The sequence below is a fragment of the Pinus tabuliformis genome, chromosome 9 (assembly GCF_031772625.1).
Source record: "Pinus tabuliformis cultivar Carrire ecotype Pingquan chromosome 9, CPIR1, whole genome shotgun sequence".
Lineage (NCBI taxonomy): Eukaryota > Viridiplantae > Streptophyta > Pinopsida > Pinales > Pinaceae > Pinus > Pinus tabuliformis.
Genome location: NC_142307.1, coordinates 1800541696 through 1800562043, shown reverse-complemented (window position 1 = coordinate 1800562043; position 20348 = coordinate 1800541696).

The following is a 20348-nucleotide window of genomic DNA, read 5'->3' as shown; positions in this document are numbered from 1 at the left end:
AACATGTATCTAATTTATTGTGTGAGAGTGTGGTAGCGAACAGGTGGCGTTAGAGGGCGGTTTTGGAGCTTGGGAGGATGTAGGATGGTGTGGATGGGTCCTAGGAGATCTTAGGTGGCACTTTGGAGGCTTTTCCGACACACGGCCTTCAAAAGAAAGCCTATAGGAAAAACTATAGGAGGACACAGGAAAACTACAAGAGGAAAATAGGGAAACTACAGGAGGCCTAAAGGAGGAGGCTGAGAGCAATTTTCGCTGTTTTGAGCATGTGATAGTGGGTGGAAAAGGTGGATTAAGGTTGGAATGAAGTGTTAGGGCAGCTAAGATCTACCATGAATCACCAGGAGAGAGAAATATGATTGGGTTTGCTCAAGGAGAGAGGAAGAAGGTCTATGGAAAATGAAGGAAACTAGGGCAGAATTAAGGTGAGGTTTGGGAGACCTATAGGGCATGGATCAGTTGGAGGGTGTGATTTCTAGTAAGACAGCCTACTTCTGGAAGAGATCTACTGCATAGAAATTGACAGTCAACCAAGAAAATAAAGCAACCAATGAAATGAGTGCATCCTAAGACTGCATTAAAGTGGCCTAAACTATGATGTATAGAAGGAAACGCTGAGAAATGTTGTAAGAAAGGAAAGCCTGAAACAATATTATTGCAAATCAGGAAGTGAACATGATAAAGAAGATATAAATCAAAACAAAACTGGACTATCAACCTACTAGAGAGCTGCAAACACTAGAAGTCCTAGGAATGAGGAAAATCTGTGTTTTTGGGGTAGTCAGAGAGTCTTTGCCTCAAATCATCGTCTCATAGGGAGGAAGAGAGGCCAAGGCACTGTTGCTAGCCTTTTGAATCTTGTCTGATCACTGCCTAACCTACTACAAAAATCACAAATGGAAGCAAACTACTAAATCATCAAAAGGAACCTATTCTTAACCATAAGAAAAATACATCTAACAACAAACTAATATGCAAACTGAAGTAAAGCATACCAATACAAGTGAAGAGAAGCTTGGCTTCTTGGATTGGGACGTAAACCAAGAGCTTTAGCCCTCTGAGGTAACTCAGTGCTAGCTCAAGAAGGATTCCATATTCATTATAAAAAAATAGCAAGATTACATAAAATTGTCACAAAATTACATATGCAAAAACAGTCGACCCTAGTGAGGCCCTAGGCCTATCTACTTATACATCTAAAGCTACCAACAACTTCCTTAAAATCAGGGAGGCTTGGTTCCAAAAACTCGAGATAACTAACAATCATCTTCCACTTGCTCGACTGCCTTCTAGTGCATGATTCGGCTGCTTGTACTTCGAGCTGAATGAAGGGGAATTCGAAGTGAGTAGCAATGAATGGGGGGGATTCCCTCCTATAAGTCCTCTCCTCTATCTACTTTGAGTTATTGATGTAGTTTGACCACTAGATCCTTGACTTTGACCTCGAAATCCATCAATAATTTGCATTAAATACATGTTAGACCACATGGCATAATAACTAACTCAACTCACCCTATAAGCATAAATATAATCAGAAAATCATACAAGAAGCTAAGAGAATGGTTGATTTGACTAGGTTAGGAGGTAAAATGAGCCCATATAATTACCCATTTATGAGGCTCATCATCACTCCCTACTGAAAGTGTTGCTCATCCTCTGAGCAACCTAATCAATCTCTTGGTGTTTCATGGCCCTGGTGGCATCCCTAGCATTCCAGGCTTTTGATGTGGTCTGCTCATGTTCTCCATAAAATCCTCCTTTCTGTCGATGTCCTTCCACTGTTGCTTCTCCTCTTCTTCTCTTCTGCCTTCCAGCATGCCTAATATTAGTGGAGGAGTTAGTTTGAGGCCAATCCAATTGACCTTCAGTCTTTACACGGAGTGCTTGTACATTGGAACTCTTTTCAATGCCTCCCTCAGCCTCATGGGGGAAGGGTATTCTCTAATCTACAAGCTGTGGGGTAGGGTGTTCCATATTCTCGTGCATGCATGCACACAGTCATCCCCAAGTAGCCTAAGCATATATTCAAAGTGTGCAATTTCTTGTTCCTAATTGGCTAGATAATTAGAGGCAATCTGAGGGTCATTGGCAAGTAGGTTGTGTGTGCTGATGAGTGCCATAGGATCTGATGGCTTAGCTATTATCATCAATGGTTCATTCTGCTCTTTTATTAACAATCTTTTCATTTATGTTGCCCTAAATTCTTCATGGTTCATCCATGATTCCATGGCCATCAATTGTAGATCCCCTAGCTTGGAATTGGGGTCCCACGCATTCAGGTCTGTGAGGGCCATGTTGTGTAGATAGAACTCTGCCATCTTTTCTTTGTCCTCAGAGGTGCTTTGGTCACATAAATCCATGAACTGCCTGTAGTCTTGGAAAGGCATTATGCCTCTTTGTGCCAAAGTTTTTATTTGGAATTGAAGCCATTGATCTTTTAGATAGAAGCCATGAGATTTGGCTGGTGTTCTACATTGTAATGCTTCTATGGATAAGCTGGCCATATATGCCAAATGAGTCTCTTTCTCCTGCTGCTGCCTCCTTAGTAATTCATTTTCATTCTCAGGGTGGCTTCTTGTAATGGCTTCTCTATCTCTGAGAGCACTCAATTCCCATCCCATTTTCCTGAGTTTGTCTTCCATGTGGCCAATATCCTCAACTCCTTGGACTTGCTATCTTCATCCACGTATGTGTTCTTACTCTCTCTTTTTCCAATTCGAAAAATAGTGGAATTACAAATTTTTGTGGGATTATCTTGCCTCCCTCAAGTAGTCTGTAATAGGTGTCAAGATTGGGCTTGGGGTCATGTTCTTGTAGCTCTTGTGCTTCCTCTTTCACCTCTAGCTATCCTCTTATCTTTCCCTCAAGTTTTTGTGTCTCTTGTAGTTTGGACAGTGTCTCCTGTAGGACTATTTTAGGGCCCTGTAGAGTTGCCTTACCCTTCCATGTAGAGGATCTTGTAGTCCTCCTTTCATACGTTATGGGTGTCTTGGAAGGAGATTCTTTTACCTTGCCATATGGTGAATCTTCAATGTCAATGGGAGTCTTTTATGAGGCCTGAGGTTTGTCTATTTTAATTCTGGTACTCTTCCTCACCCTGAAATACATGGAGGTTTTTATTTTCCTCTTCTGCTTCTGCTTGACTGGTGTACTGAGGGCGGTGAGGGTAGCTGCTGCTTCTCTTCCCAAAGTTTCAGGGGACTCTTCTCTTTAATTTTCCCTCTCTACCTCCTTTTCTCCCTCTTCTATTTCTTTTTCCTCCTCCTGCTTTGTCTCTTCAACTCTCCCCTCTATTTTTTTCCTTTCCTCCTTCCTCTCTTGCTCTGCTATGTCACCATTGGCTTCATCTTCTTCTCCTTGTTATTCTTCCTCCTCACTGACAGTGGACCAACATCATAGGTTAATGCCTTGATGTCATCCTCAACTATCATATTTTTCAAAAGTTCCCATGCTATAGGGATTGTAAGGGTATGGAGGGCTTCCTCTACTAGGATCTTGATTAGGCCATGGTAAGCTAGCTGCTGTGAATTTCCTTCCTGTATCTTGGTGTTGGAGTCAATGAGGGGCTGAAGGAGAAAGTAAGGGATACTGAGCTTTTGATGTGCTGGGGTACCCATGCCATATCTCAATTCTTGGAGGATTCTGAAATGATATCCATAAACAATGTTCTACCTCCCCTCACAAGAAATGTATTTGATCACTTGGTAGCTAACCTCATCCCAGGGATATGGTACACTAGCACTCCTAATTCCATTTTTTTCTTCAACAGGGGTTTCATTATCTTGGAAAAATTTCCTCTTGGCAGCTTGGCCAATTGGTTTCTTATCTTTACTCCAAGGCAGCCCAAGAGGAAGGGTAGTGACCCTACTAATGAATTCAGGGGTTATTCTAATGGAGAGGCCTCTAATGATTACTTTAGCATGAGTTATTGTGTGAGAGACCAGATAGAGAGAAAATTCATGGGCAATTTCATCATCAAACCCTCTAAATTTCTCAAAGAAATTCATCTAGTTTGCCCTTGTAAATATTTCCACCACTTGAGGATGTGCATGGAGTCTAGTAGATTAGTGGGATCTTTTGTCATAAACCCCCTGTCATACTGCCTATAGTTCTTTTGCAAGACTAGATATATAGGTGGAGAGCAAGAATTTTGAGTGAAATCAGAGGGGACTATGTTTTTTTTTTTCTTAATGTTTTTCTACCCTCTTAAAGACTCATTTAATCTCCAATTTGAAACCAAATCTCTCATATTTTGATATTAAACAAAGGGCATTCATGAAACCTACCTCTTCACACTGAAATTTGTGCCAAAAATTACGTTTCCTCCCTTCAAAATGACTCAGTGCCCCTCCTGTAGAATCCCGCTGTCCCTCCTGTAGATTTCCTGTAGGTGCTCCTGTAGAAAATGCCATGAGAAAAAATATGGAGGAAATCAATGGAGGATGGTGGATACGAGGCTGTGGAGGCATAGGAATATTGCAGTGTGGCTGAGTTACGAGGAGAAACTGAAGAAAAGGTGGTGAGAATGCGCGAGGAGGAGTGCTCATTACCTTTTATGGTTGTTGTTGGTTATGAGTGCTGAGCTGGCAAGGTGTACGTTGCCCAGATTAGGACAGTTGGTACCCACCTGCTTGGTCATCATGATCCCCCTCATAATCATCACCTCATTATTGCAACGGAGTTACTCTTCCTCCCACTATCTATCCTTCGCATCTTTTGCTTGAGTTGACTGTGCGCACATGTGGGTGGTATCTTCGTTAGGTGGAGTCAACTAAATGAAGTTGCCCAAGTTAACTGGTCACCTTTCCCTCTTCTGATTTCAACCATCTCGTTGCCTTCGTATGATTCCTAATTATACAAATGTAGATAGAGGAGTGACTTAGCTACTTACCTGTAATCCAAGTGTATTTGCTGTCATCGACTGTGAGGTGCTTCGACTTTCTCTGCTGCATGCCTTCATTTTCCTTCATGCATACTGTCTCTGCTTGCTGATGTGTTGTTGTGTGTTTTTGCAGGTTATTCTTTTGTTGGGGCTGAGCTAGATGTGCCTTTCCAACCTTCAGATGTGCTGTCCTTTGCTGCTGGTGCTGGATTTTATGGGATCAGCTACTATAGGAATTCCTACAGGAGCTCCTATAGTTGCTTCTCCCCTTGAAACTTAAGCTATTTGCTTGTGCTTAGAGCTCGAGAATGATGCTAGAGGTGGAGATGAATGATGGAGGGATAGTAGGTAAGCATCATGTAAAGTTACTGGTGCCCTTTCCTCTTTTTTTGTTTTTTTTTTCAAAACTGAAAAACTGTTTTTCTGTGTTTTTTCTTGGAAAGGGAAAAAAATGACAATGATGCTTGGAGTGTGATGCAGACTTGGAAATGATGGAAAGGAGGTTTGAAGATGGTCAGAGGGATTATAGGTTCCTCATGAAGCTTTTCTTGTCCCTAAAACTGCCTCCTGTAGACACTTTTGGCTCTCTGTAATTCCTACAGGAGCCTCCTGTAGAAAAGATAGAGCCTCCTGTAGAAAACACAGTTTTGGAAGAAGAGGTACAGTGGGGTGAAAGGGATGCTAAGAATGATGGAGGAAGGTGTGGAGAAGATGAGATGGATGCTGGTATGAATGTCAGGGTCCCCTTGCAACTTCTCCTAATCCTTGTAGTCCTCCTACAAACCTGTAATGCAATAAAAATTCATTTTGTTCTCTCTCTTTAAAAAAAAAAAAAAAACAACTAGGGCGCCTCAGAGAGGCTTTCACTTTAATTGCCTACCCTGGGCACCTCCAAGGGAGGTTTTCACCCATGGATCTTATTCTTTTCCTTTATCTCTCTCTCTTTTTTTTTTTGACATCACTGGGCTGCCTTAGAAGAGGTTTTCAACCCAATGATGGGACTCAAGCACCTCGTGGAGGTTTTCACTTGAGTCCTTTTTTTTCTATTTTTTCTTCAATGAGTGGGTGAAGTGGAAGCTGAGACATGCTCCACTACCATCATTGTTTTATCCAAATCTTCAATAAACTCTCTCTTGGAGAGGGGTTTCTTGTAGACTTTCAACTGATGTCCATTGACAAGCATGGGTATGGCTTCATTATCAACGGTTCTCATCAGAACTGAACCATTGTCATTGCATTTCTCCATAGTGTAGGGTCCCAACCATCTTGTCCTCAACCTTTCTTTGAAATCCTTGTATTTTGAATCATAGAGTAGTGCCTAATCTCCCTCTTGGAATTGCTTCTCCCTGATATTTCTATCATGCCATACTTTTCTCTGAAGCTGAACTACCTCTGTATGGAGAAGGGTTTGCAATTTGTATTCATCCAATCCATTGAGCTGAAGTAATCTCTCCTTTTGTGCATGGCTGAGGTCTAGGTCCAGCTAATATGCCATCCTCAGGGTATTGAATTCAAACTCTATTGACAACAAAGCCTTCTTCCCATAGACCAGTTCATAGGGTGTGAACCCGGTGGTGGTCTTCAATGCTGTGTTGTAGGCCCAAGTGGCCTCAACTAATCTATCTGCCCAGTATTTTCTACTGCTGCTCACTACCTTGGTTAGGATCCCTTCCAATGCTCTGTTAGTGACCTCCACTTTCCCATTGGCTTGTGGATGGTAAGGGGTGGAAGTCCTGTGCTTGATCTTATGATGTGTGAGCAGGTCTTCAATTAGGTTGGAAGTGAACTGACTGCCTTGGTCTGTGACCAACTCTCTTGGATACCCGAACTTGTAGAATATGTTTTCCCTAAAAAACTCAACTACTTTTTCCTCTGTTGCTACTTTGATTGCTTTTGTCTCCGCCCACTTTGTCATGTAGTTGGTGCACACAATGATGTACTGCTTCTGCTCTGAAGGGGGGTTGACAGGCCCCACAAAGTCCATGCCCCACTTCTCAAATGGCTCAAAGGTCACTTGAGGTTGCATGGGCATTTCATCCTTTGGAGTGGGTTTCCCCATCCTCTGACACAAATCACACTGGCTCATGTATTTCCTCACATCTTGATGAAGAGTGGGCCAGTAGTATCCTGCTTGCAATATCTTGAAGGCAGTTCTTTTTGTTGCAAAATGACCTCCACAAGGCACGTCATGACAGGTTAGGAGGATAACAAAGACTTCCCATTCCTTAACACATCTTCTCAAGATCTGATCTAGGCCAAGTTTGAAGAGATTTCCTCCAATCCAGGTGAAAAGGGTGCTTTTCCTTACTATCTTGCTCTTCTCTTTTGAGGATAGGTGTGGTGGGAATTGTTCCAAAACCAAGTAGTTTTCTATATTAGCAAACCATGGAGAGAGTACTGATATAGAAAATATGTGTTTATCTGGCATTTGGTCATCCACCATTCCTTCTTCACCTTCAGGCAAATTTACTCTAGACAAAAATTCAGCAACAACATTCTCTTTACCAGGCTTATCAATAATGGTAAGATCAAACTACTGTAGTAAAGAAACCATCTAATAATGCGAGCATTTAGATCTGGTTTTTTCATTAAATATCTAATTGCAGCATGATCAGTGTGCACAAAGGTTTGATAGCCTGTGATATAATGTCTGAATTTGTTTAAGGAATGCATGAAAGCTAGTGTTGGGTGCTAAAAGGTGTCTTTTAAAACTCCTAATTTCCTCACATTAATTATCAACCTGGGTATGTCCTTTTGTTTCAAGACTGTACACAATATGTGCAAGCTATAAATCCAGAGAGTAATGTTTCTTAAAATGTAGTATAGACCATTGATACAAGAGTAAATGGATACGTCTAATAAACTCAAATTGCAATCATTAAAGGAAATATGACATCTAAGTTTCAACACCTAATCCTCTACTGAAATCATACTCAAATCTCACACAAGCAATTTAATCAACAATAACATTAGCCAAGAGCATAGTAGCAATAACTCATCTTTTCCTAGCTGATTCAATCTAAATCATACCCAATCTCTACGAAGCAATCCAAATGGAAATGACATCAATCTGAGAGTTCAATAGCAATAACGAAACTCTTTACAGTTGATTAAATCAATCCAAATAATTATCTAAGTAACTTAATCTGCAATGAATGTAAACTGAATCAAACAACAGTGTTGTAAACCATATAAAGCAAAGATATTCCTTCAATACAGGAAAACAATAAAAAGCGCGAAAGATGGGAAGATTAACAAATTAATCAAACTTGCAGAAATAATAAAGATATAATGTAGAGAAGAAGCTTAATCCACAAGAGGCCGGGCCCTTAGCCACCAGCGAATGCTGTTGAGCTACTTCAGATAAGGCGAATGAACAACAACCTCAAATTATATATTAATCATTGAACTTGAGTGACATTACAATATGATCGCGTTCTCTTAACAACACAAGTCTGTAAATTAAAATTACAGTTTGAAATAACAAGGATTGATCCCCCTCTTTGATCTCTGTTCTCATTTAAATGCAGAGAGAGCAGAGAGAAGTTATAACATATATGATTACAAAATGATTCCCATAACAAAACTGGATTTTTCACAACAAATTGATCAACAAGATCATATCTGAAATATCTTTTCATCAACATTCAACAGGAACAAGTCGAATTTGGTATTGCAACTGAGATAATTTGGAAACTGGCCGCAACAACGAATCTAAGAAAAACGTCTTCAGAGAACCTTCCATTTCTCTTAATACGCATCACATTTGGGAAAAATGCACATAAAAAAACTAATTCGGTCCGTTATGAACAAAACCCATGTTTCAAATTTTCCAGATTCTTCTCCATTTGACCGAAACATCCAATGCAAAACTGTCACTTCTTATTTCAGTGAATTTCTGAGTTGGAATATTTAATGATGAGCTGGAGATCAAATCTATAATCTGGAAAATATCTTGGAGGCTAAAATGGTGAGTGATGTTACAACAAATTTATTAATAAACCATCATTGGTAAAATTATGCATAATAATCATCAATTTATTAAAAATAAAGGAGAAGAAATAATATTTATCCATAAGAGCATAAATAATTATAAAATGGAATTATATGATAAATCATGATAAATGACATCATAAAGAAAGGTAGAAATGGATGAAATAGGTGTTAAAGAGTGATAATAATAATGACAAACTAGCGGCCCAACAACTAGGAGTTCCTTCTTGGTCACTATATAGTTTAACTCTGCCTTTGACAAATTTTTGCTTATAAAGTATATGGCATAAGGTAACTTTTCATCAATTTGTCCTAAGGCTACTCCTATTGCTTTGTTCGAGGCATCTATGTGAATGTGAAAGGATAGGGTCCAGTTTGGGCCTCTGAGAATTGGGGCAGTCACTAACTTGCTCTTCAAGGTATCCAGGGCTTCTTGATAGTTTTCCAACCATATGAACTCAAAATCTTTGCCTAGGAGGCCAAACAAAGGAGAGGATAACTTGCTGAAATCTTTAATGAATCTCTTGTAATATCCAGCTAAGCCTAGGAAGCTTTGGACATCTCTCACTTTTTGAGGAGGTGGGACCCTTTGGATGACGACAATTTTGTTGGGGTCCACCTGCAGTCCTTGTTGAGATATTGGGTGACCTAGCATGGTCCCTTCAGTCATAAAAAATTCACATTTTTCTGGACTGAGTGATAGGTTCATCTCAATGCACTTATCTAGAACTTTTCCTAGGTTAGATAAAGCTTCCTAAAAGTCAGAGCCATAAGGAGTGAAATCATCCATGTATATTTCTAATACATCATGAACCAGTTCAGAAAATATACTCAATACCACTCTTTGGAAAGTGGCTGGAGCATTTCACAAACCAAAAGGAAGGACCCGGTATGCAAAGGTACCCCAAGGACAAGTGAAAGTGGTCTTATCTTGGTCTTTTAGGCTGATTTGAATCTGATTGTACCTGCTAAACCCATCTAGGAAGGATAATTTTTTTTTCCCTGCCAGATCGTCTAACACTTGATCTATGAAAGGTAAAGGAAAATGGTCCTTTTTAGTGGCTTTGTTCAATTCTTGATAGTCAACAAAAATTCTCCACTTACCATTTTTCTTTGGCACTAGCACCAAAGGAGAGACCCATTCATTGTCAGAGATGGGATAGATGAACCGTGCATCAAGCAATTTATGTAGTCCTTCCTTAACAATATCTTCAAGTGTTGGGTTCATCCTCCTTTGAGGCTGCTTGACTGGCTTGCAATCTTCCTTGATGTATATATGATGAGTACATACTGAAGTGTGCAATCCCTTCATCTCCTTATAACTCTAGTTGAAGGCATCTAGATGTTTTCTCAATATGCTGCATAGCTCTTTCTCTTGGGAAATAGATAGGGATGGATTGATTTTCAATGTTCTTTCTGGGCCAAAATCTATATTTTTAACACGAAGATAAGTGGGGTCGGCCATATAGAGATCAATTGAGGGGTTGTTTTGGGTTTCTCTTGTTATGTATTCTAATGGTGATACATTGGGAGGTGGATTCTGAATCAAATTTTCAATCATATCATCCTTATCTTGCAGTTTCCCCCCATGGTGATTTCTATTGTACAAAGTGGTGCAGAATAAACTTCATCCTCATTCTCCTCCTCCAACTAGAGAGGTACATCATGTTCTAGAAAAGGTTGGGCAAAAGGATATAGGATTAACTGCTTGGACATGTGCTCGTTCTTTATGGTCATGTTCCTAGCTCGGCAGCTAATGTAGGCATCGACTGTAGCCAACCAAGGTCTTCCCAGAATGAGAGGATACCCAGTGAGCTTTGCCTTTGGCTGGAGAACTAAGAAATTAGCAGGGTACTCCCAAGAATCAATGGAGACCATCACATCTTCCACAATCCCCTCAGGGGTCACTGTGGAGCGATCTGCTAGCTGCAGCACTATCGCGGTCTTCCTCAAGGAGCCCTGGAGGTTAAGTTTGAAAATTTTGTCCTTTTTCATCAGCTTAATGGCAGCTCCCAGATCAATCAAGGTATGTGGGACCATTGTGCCATTTATGTGGATATCAACTACTGGGCTTCCAAGGTCTAGATATTTTGGACAGATTATCTGCCCCAACATCAGGTCGGACAGTTGTCCTATGACATTGATGGTTAGGGCATCTCTCTTGTGTCTTCCTGGATGCCTAAAGCACTTCTCTTTGATCAACCTATTGTAGATAGGCACATCTTTTATGGCTTGGAGAAGTGGTATCTTCACACATAAATGTTTCAATTCTCCCAGGAGTTCAGTCTCTTCTAGGGTAGGCTGGATTGTCATGGATAGTCTCTCAGGAAAGGGTGGATTTGCTTTAGGTTCACTTTCCTCTTTATCTTCCTCAACCTCCCTGGGTGGAGGCTGGCTATTTGGGAGAGATTTCTCGGATCAGAAGTTAATTTATTGAGTCTCCACATCATAAGTTGGGCATGATGGTTCCCCACTATACACTTGATGAGCTTGTCTGTTGTTCAGGTTCGGATTTGGCTGGGTAGGCATTTGGGGTTGCCTTGGTGGAGAAGAAGGTAATGGTTGTGGTTGGGTAGGCGGTGGAGGCAGAAGAGCGGGAAGAGAGTTGTATTGGGGCCTCCGCCCATGATGAGATGCATTCCATTGAGGTTGCGGCTGAGCATAGGATTGAAATGAATGGGTGGCTAGTTGGGCATGATATTGAGATGTGAAGGACAAAGGAGGTGGCGTGGACCAGGAAGGATGAGAAGGGGGACCGCAAGAACGTATGGAGGTGACTTGGTTGGGGTTGTAGTATGCCTGAGATGTCCCTTGCATCCCCTGCTGGTATGGTCTAGGTCCATGCAGCCTCTTTTCATTTATGTAATAGATCTGTTCAGTGACTCCTTCGGCCCCTTGGTATACAAATTCAAGTCTGGGCAAGGAAGGGCACTTATCTGTAGAATGATCTTCTTCACAGACTGAACAAACCTCTATAGAGTTCAATGGACATTCATTCCTAGGATGCCTCCTGGTGCATCTAGGGCAAAAAATGGCGAAAGCCCTCTCTGCTTCCTCTTGTTTTCTTTTGATATGTAAGGTATCCATTTGCATGGCAAAAGTTTGCAGCATCTCACTCTTGAAGTCTTCCAGCATGTTTCCAATTTCAACTTTAATGGATGAATTGGAAGAAGAGGTACTGTCTATGGGTTGACTCCCCCTACCTTTCTTTCTAGATGCTCTAGAATGGTTTCTAAAAATAGTCTTTATGTTCTCATAGGATAGTTGGTAGATGTCTCCCCCGGCCAGTAGATGGAGGGTGTCTAAAAGGTCTTCCCAAATTCCCCTGAGGAGGACCAACTTCACCGACTCAGGGTCAAGTGTACACGTGGCCCTTTTGTAACTAAGCTGGAACCTCTCTTCATAGTCTTCCAGGGACTCATCACTTCCTATGGTCATTCAGAAGATTTATTCTTTAGTATCTTTTGACCTACAATAGTCTCAATACTTGTTGTTAAAGGCTTGCTACATCTGAGCCCAAGTTGTGATGCTATTTCCAGGTAATCCCATGAACCAGCACAATGCTGCATCCTTGAGAATAGAAGGGAACAGTCTCAACTTTTGCTTGTCTTCTGCATTGTCGTAAGTTCGACAGATGACAACAAACTCGAACAAGAAGGTGTTATGATCTTCTGTAGGCATACCATGGAAGTGAGGTAGGGATGAAGGACTTATATTCTTCATTTTGGTGTCCCCATTGGTTCCCGAATGGGGAAGGTACCCTCTATTCTCTCTCCATTTCCCCTAGCATTTCTGTTTTTAGCCATTGGCTCCAGAGGAATGTTTTCTTCTTCTTCTTCTTATTCCCCTATAGGTTCTTCAAATATGTCTGGTTGTTCACCTAAGGGTTCTTCTTGATTTCAGCCACCAAAGAAGAGAGAAGGTTGTCCATGTGATGTAGTGGGGGTGTTGGGCAAAACATTTCCTAAGTTATCTCTATTCCTACGAGGCATGAAAGGAAATATTTTTGGTTAGTTTTTTGTTTCATTTTATCCACATTGAAAGTACCTGCATAAACTGAAATTGTGAATTGAACAAAACAAATTGCAACTAGCTGGAATGAACTTGCTGAATGGAAATTTGCAGAATTTAAAAGGAAAGCAAGGAAATGTAGAATTGAAAGAAAAGAAATGACTAGTCTACTTTTGCCGAAATAAGCTATTAGCAGAATGTTGCAATAGGAAGTAGAAGAAATCAGTAATCACAGAATACTTTGACGCTTCCCTGGTAACGATGCCAAAAATTGGTGAGCGGAAACTCCTAGGCTTCCAACATTACTTTTATCAACCCGATAGTTCGTAACAAACTTGGAAGCGTCGGTGCTATATGCACAAGTACTAGTTCTCACTGCAGGTTGTCACTTGGTTAGCCGGCGCGAGATAAATAGGAGCTCAAGCCAACTTATATAGAATTTAGAAGAAGCTCTATGTGTGATGAAAGGAAAGAAAGATTACTCTATAGATGTTATTCTAACTACAGAAAGGAGAAAGACTGGAATGTGAAGCAAAACCTAGTAAGCCCTAATTAACAAGCTAATTCTACTTTTGCCAAAAACATTATGAAAACCATGAAAGAAATGCCATTACCTACTCAAGGAAGTAAACAACATATAACCATGCTATTTCTGGAAGTAAATAAGAAAAAAACATATTTTTGGATTTTTATGGGTTTTTATGTGAATTTAACATGTATCTAATTTATTGTGTGTGAGTGTGGCAGCGAACAGGTGGCGTTAGAGGGCGGTTTTGGAGCTTGGGAGGAGGTAGGATGGTGTGGATGGGTCCTAGGAGATCTTAGGTGGCCTTCTGGAGGCTTTTTCCACACTCTGCCTTCAAAAGAAAGCCTACATGAAAAACTACAAGAGGACATAGGAAAACTACAGGAGGAAAACAGGGAAACTACAAGAGGCCTACAGGAGGAGGCCGAGAACAATTTTCATTGTTTTGAGGGTGTGAGAGTGGGTGGAAAAGGTGGATGAAGGTTGGAATGAGGTGGTAGGGTGCCTAAGATCTACCATAAATCACCAGGAGAGAGAAAGATGATTGGGTTTGCTCAAGGAGAGAGGAAGAAGTTCTATGGAAAATGAAGGAAACTAGGGCAGAATTGAGGTGAGGTTTGGGAGAACTATAGGGCATGGATCAGATGGAAGGTGTGATTGATGGTAAGCTGGCATACTATTGGAAGAGATATGCTACATAGAAACTGACAGTCAACCAAGAAAATCAAGCAACCAATGAAATGAGTGCATCCTAGGAAAAACAGAGTTCTGCATTAAAGTGGCCTAAACTATGATGTATAGAAGGAAATGCTGAGAAATGATGTAAGAAAGGAAAGAGTGCAATAGGACTATTGAAAATCAGGAAGTGAACATGATAAAGGAGATCTAAAGCAAAACAAAACTGGACTATCAACCTACTAGAGAGCTGCAAACACTAGAAGTCCTAGGAATGAGGAAAATCTATGTTTTTGGGGCAGCAAGAGAGTCTTTGCCTCAAATCATGGTCCCAGAGGGAGGAAGAGAGGCCAAGGCACTATTTATAGCCTTTTGAATATTCTCTAATCACTGCTTAATCTGCTATAAAAATCACAAATGGAAGCAAACTACTAAATCATCAAAAGGAACCTATTCTTAACCATAAGAGAAATACATCTAACAGCAAACTAATCTGCAAACTAAAGTAAAGCATACAAATACAAGTATAGAGAAGCTTGGCTGCTTGGATTGGGCCCTAACCCATGAGCTTTAGCCCTCTGAGTAACTCAGTGCTAGCTCAAGAAGGATTCCATCTTCATTATCAAAAAATAGCAAGATTACATAAAACTGTCATAAAATAGTAAGCTCGAAATTAGAGTAGAGTTTATATAAGCAAAAAAAGTTGACCCTAGTGAGGCTCTAGGCCTATTTACTTATACATCTAAAGCTACCAACAAATTCCTTAAAATTAGGGAGGCTTGGCTCCCAAAACTCGAGATAACTAACAATCATCTTCCACTTGCTCGGCTGCCTTCTAGTGCATGATTCGGCTGCTTGTACTCCGAGCTGAATGAAGGGGAATTCGAAGTGAGGAGCAATAAATGAGGGGGATTCCCTCCTATAAGTCCTCTCCTCTATCTACTTCGAGTTATTATTGCATTTTGACCACTAGATCCTTAACTTTGACATCGAAATCCATCAATATTCTGCATTAAATACATGTTAGACCACATGGCATAATAACTAACTCAACTCACCCTATAAGCATAAATATAATCAGAAAATCATACAATAAGCTAAGAGAATGGTTGATTTGACTAGGTTAGGAGGTAAAATGAGCCCATATAATTACCCATTTATGAGGCTCATCAATAACCATAAGAAGAAGAATCAATACACATGAAACAAAGAAAATACTCAATGTAAAGCCTCAGCTAAAAACCCCACTATCTGTATTATCATACAAGGTGGAAAAACATCAAAATTATACAAAACCTTATCTCTCATAGCTGGCCAGCTCTCAGTACAATCCTCCTAGATGCTCACAGGCAATCAAAGCTTCTCACAAGCCTTCTCCTCTGCCCTCCAAGCTCCTATTTCTTTGCGCATGTTCTCCTGGGTGATCCTCCTGTTACCATGTGGAAGATTGATCACTCACACTAATCCTACACCCTATCAGAACTACGCAATCCTCAAGGAACCTTACCTTGACTACATGAATGAGTTTCCTTTATAGGAAAACACATGCAATGAATAGTAACCTGTCCTTGACATTTAGGTCAACTGGGTCTTTCTCTGAATGGACATGCATGAGTTTCTGATGAGGGAATATTTAGTTATCTGGAGTACACTGGTTGAGTGCATGCATGCATCAACTGACTGATAACTCACAATTATTTCCCCAAATAGTTTGGAACTAATTTAACTGGACTTAACTCAGTAAACTGAGCTAACTAATTACAACTCAAACATAACTCAATCTTATCTCCTTAATTAAGGGATAATCTCATTAATTTAAGGTATAACTCTTGCATGACTGTAGAAAGACTTCTAACTTGAATTTCTCCAACTAATTAATCCATAATGAATTAATTAATTATTTCCAAGCAGTTGGTAAGACTAAATTCGATTTTAATTCACAATTTTAATTCAAGGACAAATTAAATTTGGAATATTCTGGATTCTATTTTTATCATTTCTTGTTGCTATTTTCAACATTTTTTCTTTTGTAAAGCCTATCTATAGGCTCAGGTTTAGCTGCCATATGTTAACGAACACATTCTTAACTAATCCCCTATTTTGGGTCTTTTGGTATTCATATGTATTGCAAATAACTGTTCTTAAAATGTTTTATAGTTCTATTATTGAAACACTGAATGGTTATCCTGTTGTTCCAGCTAGTTCTATATATGACTTTTTATCGAAGTATATATGTATACATACATTTTCAGTTAATCACGTTGACACTTTGCAGTATTACTCAAGCAAATTTTTCTGGTTTAGTACTTTGCACTTGTAGCTATTCTGTATACCATTTATGGAGCAGTTCTCGTAGACCTCCTTAATGGTTGAATTTCGTTTAATAATTGAAGTCTGCTAAAATGTTTGCTTCAGCATAGTATATATGACCTTGTCCTAGAAATTAATTGTCATTCGTTAATTCTTTTACAGTTAATATACCTGGTCTGAACGCATGAAAAGTATTAGCACAACGTGAATGCATAGTTTTAGCTTCTGTCTTCTTGCAAGATTGTGTGTCATACGTCTATTGATTTACTCTACTATAATGTAAATTTTTTGGCTTAGGGGGTCCTGAACGAGGTTCAGAGTTAGTTTTGTGTGTCATACGTCTATTGATTTACTTTACTATAATGTAATTTTTTTGGCTTAGGGGGTCCTGAACGAGGTTCAGAGTTAGTTGCGCCAACCAGCAAAACCCTACATTACTCGCCCTTTCGGCAACAAACTGCGTAGCGCAAGCTGCAGTCTCACCCGAAGTAGTATTGGGGGATGAAAGAGCCACATTTCTACATCTAGAGATAAAAGTGATGTCTTTTAGTACCTAAGATCTTCTTTCGCGCAGATCAATAACCTCCTAGGGATCTTTTACTACAACTAGGTTAACCAGTTTCCAGACCTTCGCGAAGGCCTATGATCAACAATTGTGGACCTAAAATAGTCGATTTATCTACTTTCGTGCATCAACAAGTAACCCTAGACCGGATTTTGCATAGATCTACTTAATTCGTTGGAAAACATAAGAAGAACAACCTGTAACTTTGCGGAAGTGGCTAAGCATTCATTTTGTACATTATTAAGATATATTCAGTAAAGTTGCGTAGCATTCAATCATTATTCCATAAAACATAACATTAATCAACAACATATAATATAAACAAATGCAATGGAAATACACAGTAATTATGCAAAGTATCTTCTTTATTGATCTTCAATTCACTGGTTATGAACTCTCTACCCTATGCACACAGCTGCAGGGGTCTGCGCACTCAGCTGCGGACTCTACCTAGGCCTCTTGCACACTCAGTTGTAGGAGCCTTCCCTTCTCTAGCTAAGCATAGGATGTAGAGCCTTCCTGCCCTATCTCTTTCCCAAGTCAATGCAAACTCTTCAATGCCCCTAATTCTCTATAAAAAATTGACAAAAAACTTACTTCTAAGACTCTCTAAGACTCAACTATTTATAGACTTTTCAATACAATGCCATGGTTTGCAGACCATGGGTGAATCTCAAAACTGAATCAAAACTTTGTTCGAAATAGGGGGTTAAGCCCCTTTGACTCTTATTCATATATGTGCTCCTCTTCCACCTATCACAAAGACTTTACATCTTTTACAAGACTGTATACAAAATTTGGGTTAACTAACCGCAAACTGACCCAGGGGACCCCATCCCAATAGGACCCCAACACAAAGATCGTGACCCATCCTCGCGTCACTGAGCTGTGTTAAATTTGGACAACTAGGTCCAAACTCCATGTTCTGATGCTCAGATTAAGAGGCTAATATTTTTGTTGGATTCCTCTTTCTGAGAGGTGTAAAATCCATATAAAAATAGTCTTAATCCGATGAGCAGAACTTATATTTTGAATTTATTATTCTTAATAAATTATATGTGCAAAGGTCAGCCAGTTTTGTAATGTAGGCTCACATGCCCAACAGATGTGTCACACACCCTCATTGATGGATATATATATACAGGAAAAGTTGGAGAGAATTTGATCACAACACAACTCACATCTTCCTCTCTCATCCTAAAAAGTACGAGCTACCTGGAGGACGAATTTCAGCCACACGTGGGAAGGACGAAGAGGATTTTTTCTGCTGCTAGGGTTTCGCAGAAGTTTGACCAGCGTTGACTTTGGTCAACGCTTGGTCCAAACAAGCTGAAAGCTTGTGGGAGGTTCGATTTTTGAAGGCCATACTACCTGGCACAAAAATCGAGGTCAAAGGGTTGACCATTTTGCTGCTGCGTTGACTTTTAGCTTGCTGCCCCTGCGTTGACTTTTCAGGACAACGTTGACATTTGTAGAACTGACTTGGGTTGACTCATCTACTAGTTGGAGGGTTGTTGTGACACATGCTGGGCTGGCTGACCAAAGGAGACTTTGCTGGTTGAAGCATCCTGTTGACCGCCGAAACAAACACATACATTTTTCTTGTTTCTGATTTGTCTTCTGTAAGATTTGCTTATATGTTATATCTGCATTTTGCTTATCTACTTGTATGATTGCTGTGAGAAAAGTGAAATTTCTCTTAGCATAGAACATCTACAAAACTTTACATGGTATCAGAGCTGAGGTGAAGACAAACTCTATAAGGGAGAAATCAGAGCAAAACTGCTGATCAGGGAATCCATAAATAAGAGTCTGGTTGCCTACATATCTGAACTAGGCACATCCAAGGAGATGTATGACAAACTGATACTTATGTTCCGAGTAAACAATGTGAACCAAGTGCTATTCCTCAAGAACAAGTTGAAGAATATGAAGAAGGGCCGAGACGAGTCTATTCAAACTTTCTTTATGAAGTTGACCGAAACCAGGAACAATCTGCTAGCTATTGGGGAGACAATAGCTGATCGTGAGATGGTTCTCACCGCACTTGGAGGACTTCCATATGAATGGCAAGTATTCACAACTACCATTCTCAACAATAATACCATCCCTAACTTTGATGAGCTTCTGTCTAGATGTATGCAAGAAGAAACAAGGATGAAGGAATTTGATAATGAAAGAAATGCTGCCTATGTTGCTCATTCCCGAAAGAAGAACTCTGGTGGTTCCAAGGACAAAGGAAGGACTAAGACTCAAAAGAAGAAGGGTAAATGTTTCACCTGCCATAGGACTGGACACTATGCTAGAGAATGCCCCTTCCAGAAGAATTCTCCCGATAGTGACGACAACAACAACAACCGAAGGAATGGGAATCAAAGAAATGACAAATCCAAAGGAAAGAGGAAGGCTCACTTTGAAGGAAACCATTCACCTTCTAAAAGGACCAGAAATACCAGGTATGAGGAGTCTAATGTTGTTGATAAAAGAAATGAGTATATTCTAATATCTGCTCTCTCAGCTGCATCTCCGCCCGACACTATGGATGTCTGGCTAATCGATAGTGGTGCCTCAAGACACATCACCGGATTCAAGGAAGCACTTTCTGACATGGTTGAAAGGGATACTAATCTAGAAATTACCCTTGGGGATAATGCCACTTATCCTGTGAAAGGGACCGGGACTGTGACCCTCCACTTGTCTCAAGGACAAGTCCTCCATCTACAAGATGTACTCTATGTACCCAAATTGAAGAAGAACCTTGTGTCTGTATCTTCCATGGAAGACAAAGGATTCAATGTAACTTTCTCTGATGGAAAGGTACTCATGTGGAAGAAGAGCTTCAAGGAAGCTATCTCAATTGGTTTTAGAGTCGGTACACTCTACCAGGTTGGAGGAAGTCCGTTGGGAGCTATGACTTGTGATACTATTCGTCAAACCGAACTATGGCACCGAAGATTTGGACACCTTCATTACAAGGCTCTTCCCGAAGCAAGGAAGGTGGTGACAGGGATGCCTGATTTTGGAAATAATCATAAAGGTGTATGTAAGGGCTGTGCTGAAGGAAAACATACAAGGGGACCTTTCCCCTCAAGTGTCACAAAGACATCTGAGATATTGCAACTGGTCCATTCTGATCTTTCCGTTATGTTGCCTGTAACATCCCTGGGGGGATGTTCTTACTATATGACATTTACTGATGACTTCTCTCGCAAAACCTGGATATACTTCTTGAAGAAGAAGGATGAGGCTTTCATGTGGTTCCGTACCTTCAAAGCCTTGGTGGAAAATATGACCGGAAAGAAGATCAAGATTTTGAGGACTGACAATGGCACTGAATATGAGTCAAATGAGTTCAAAGACTTTTGCAGAGAAGCTGGCATTAAGAG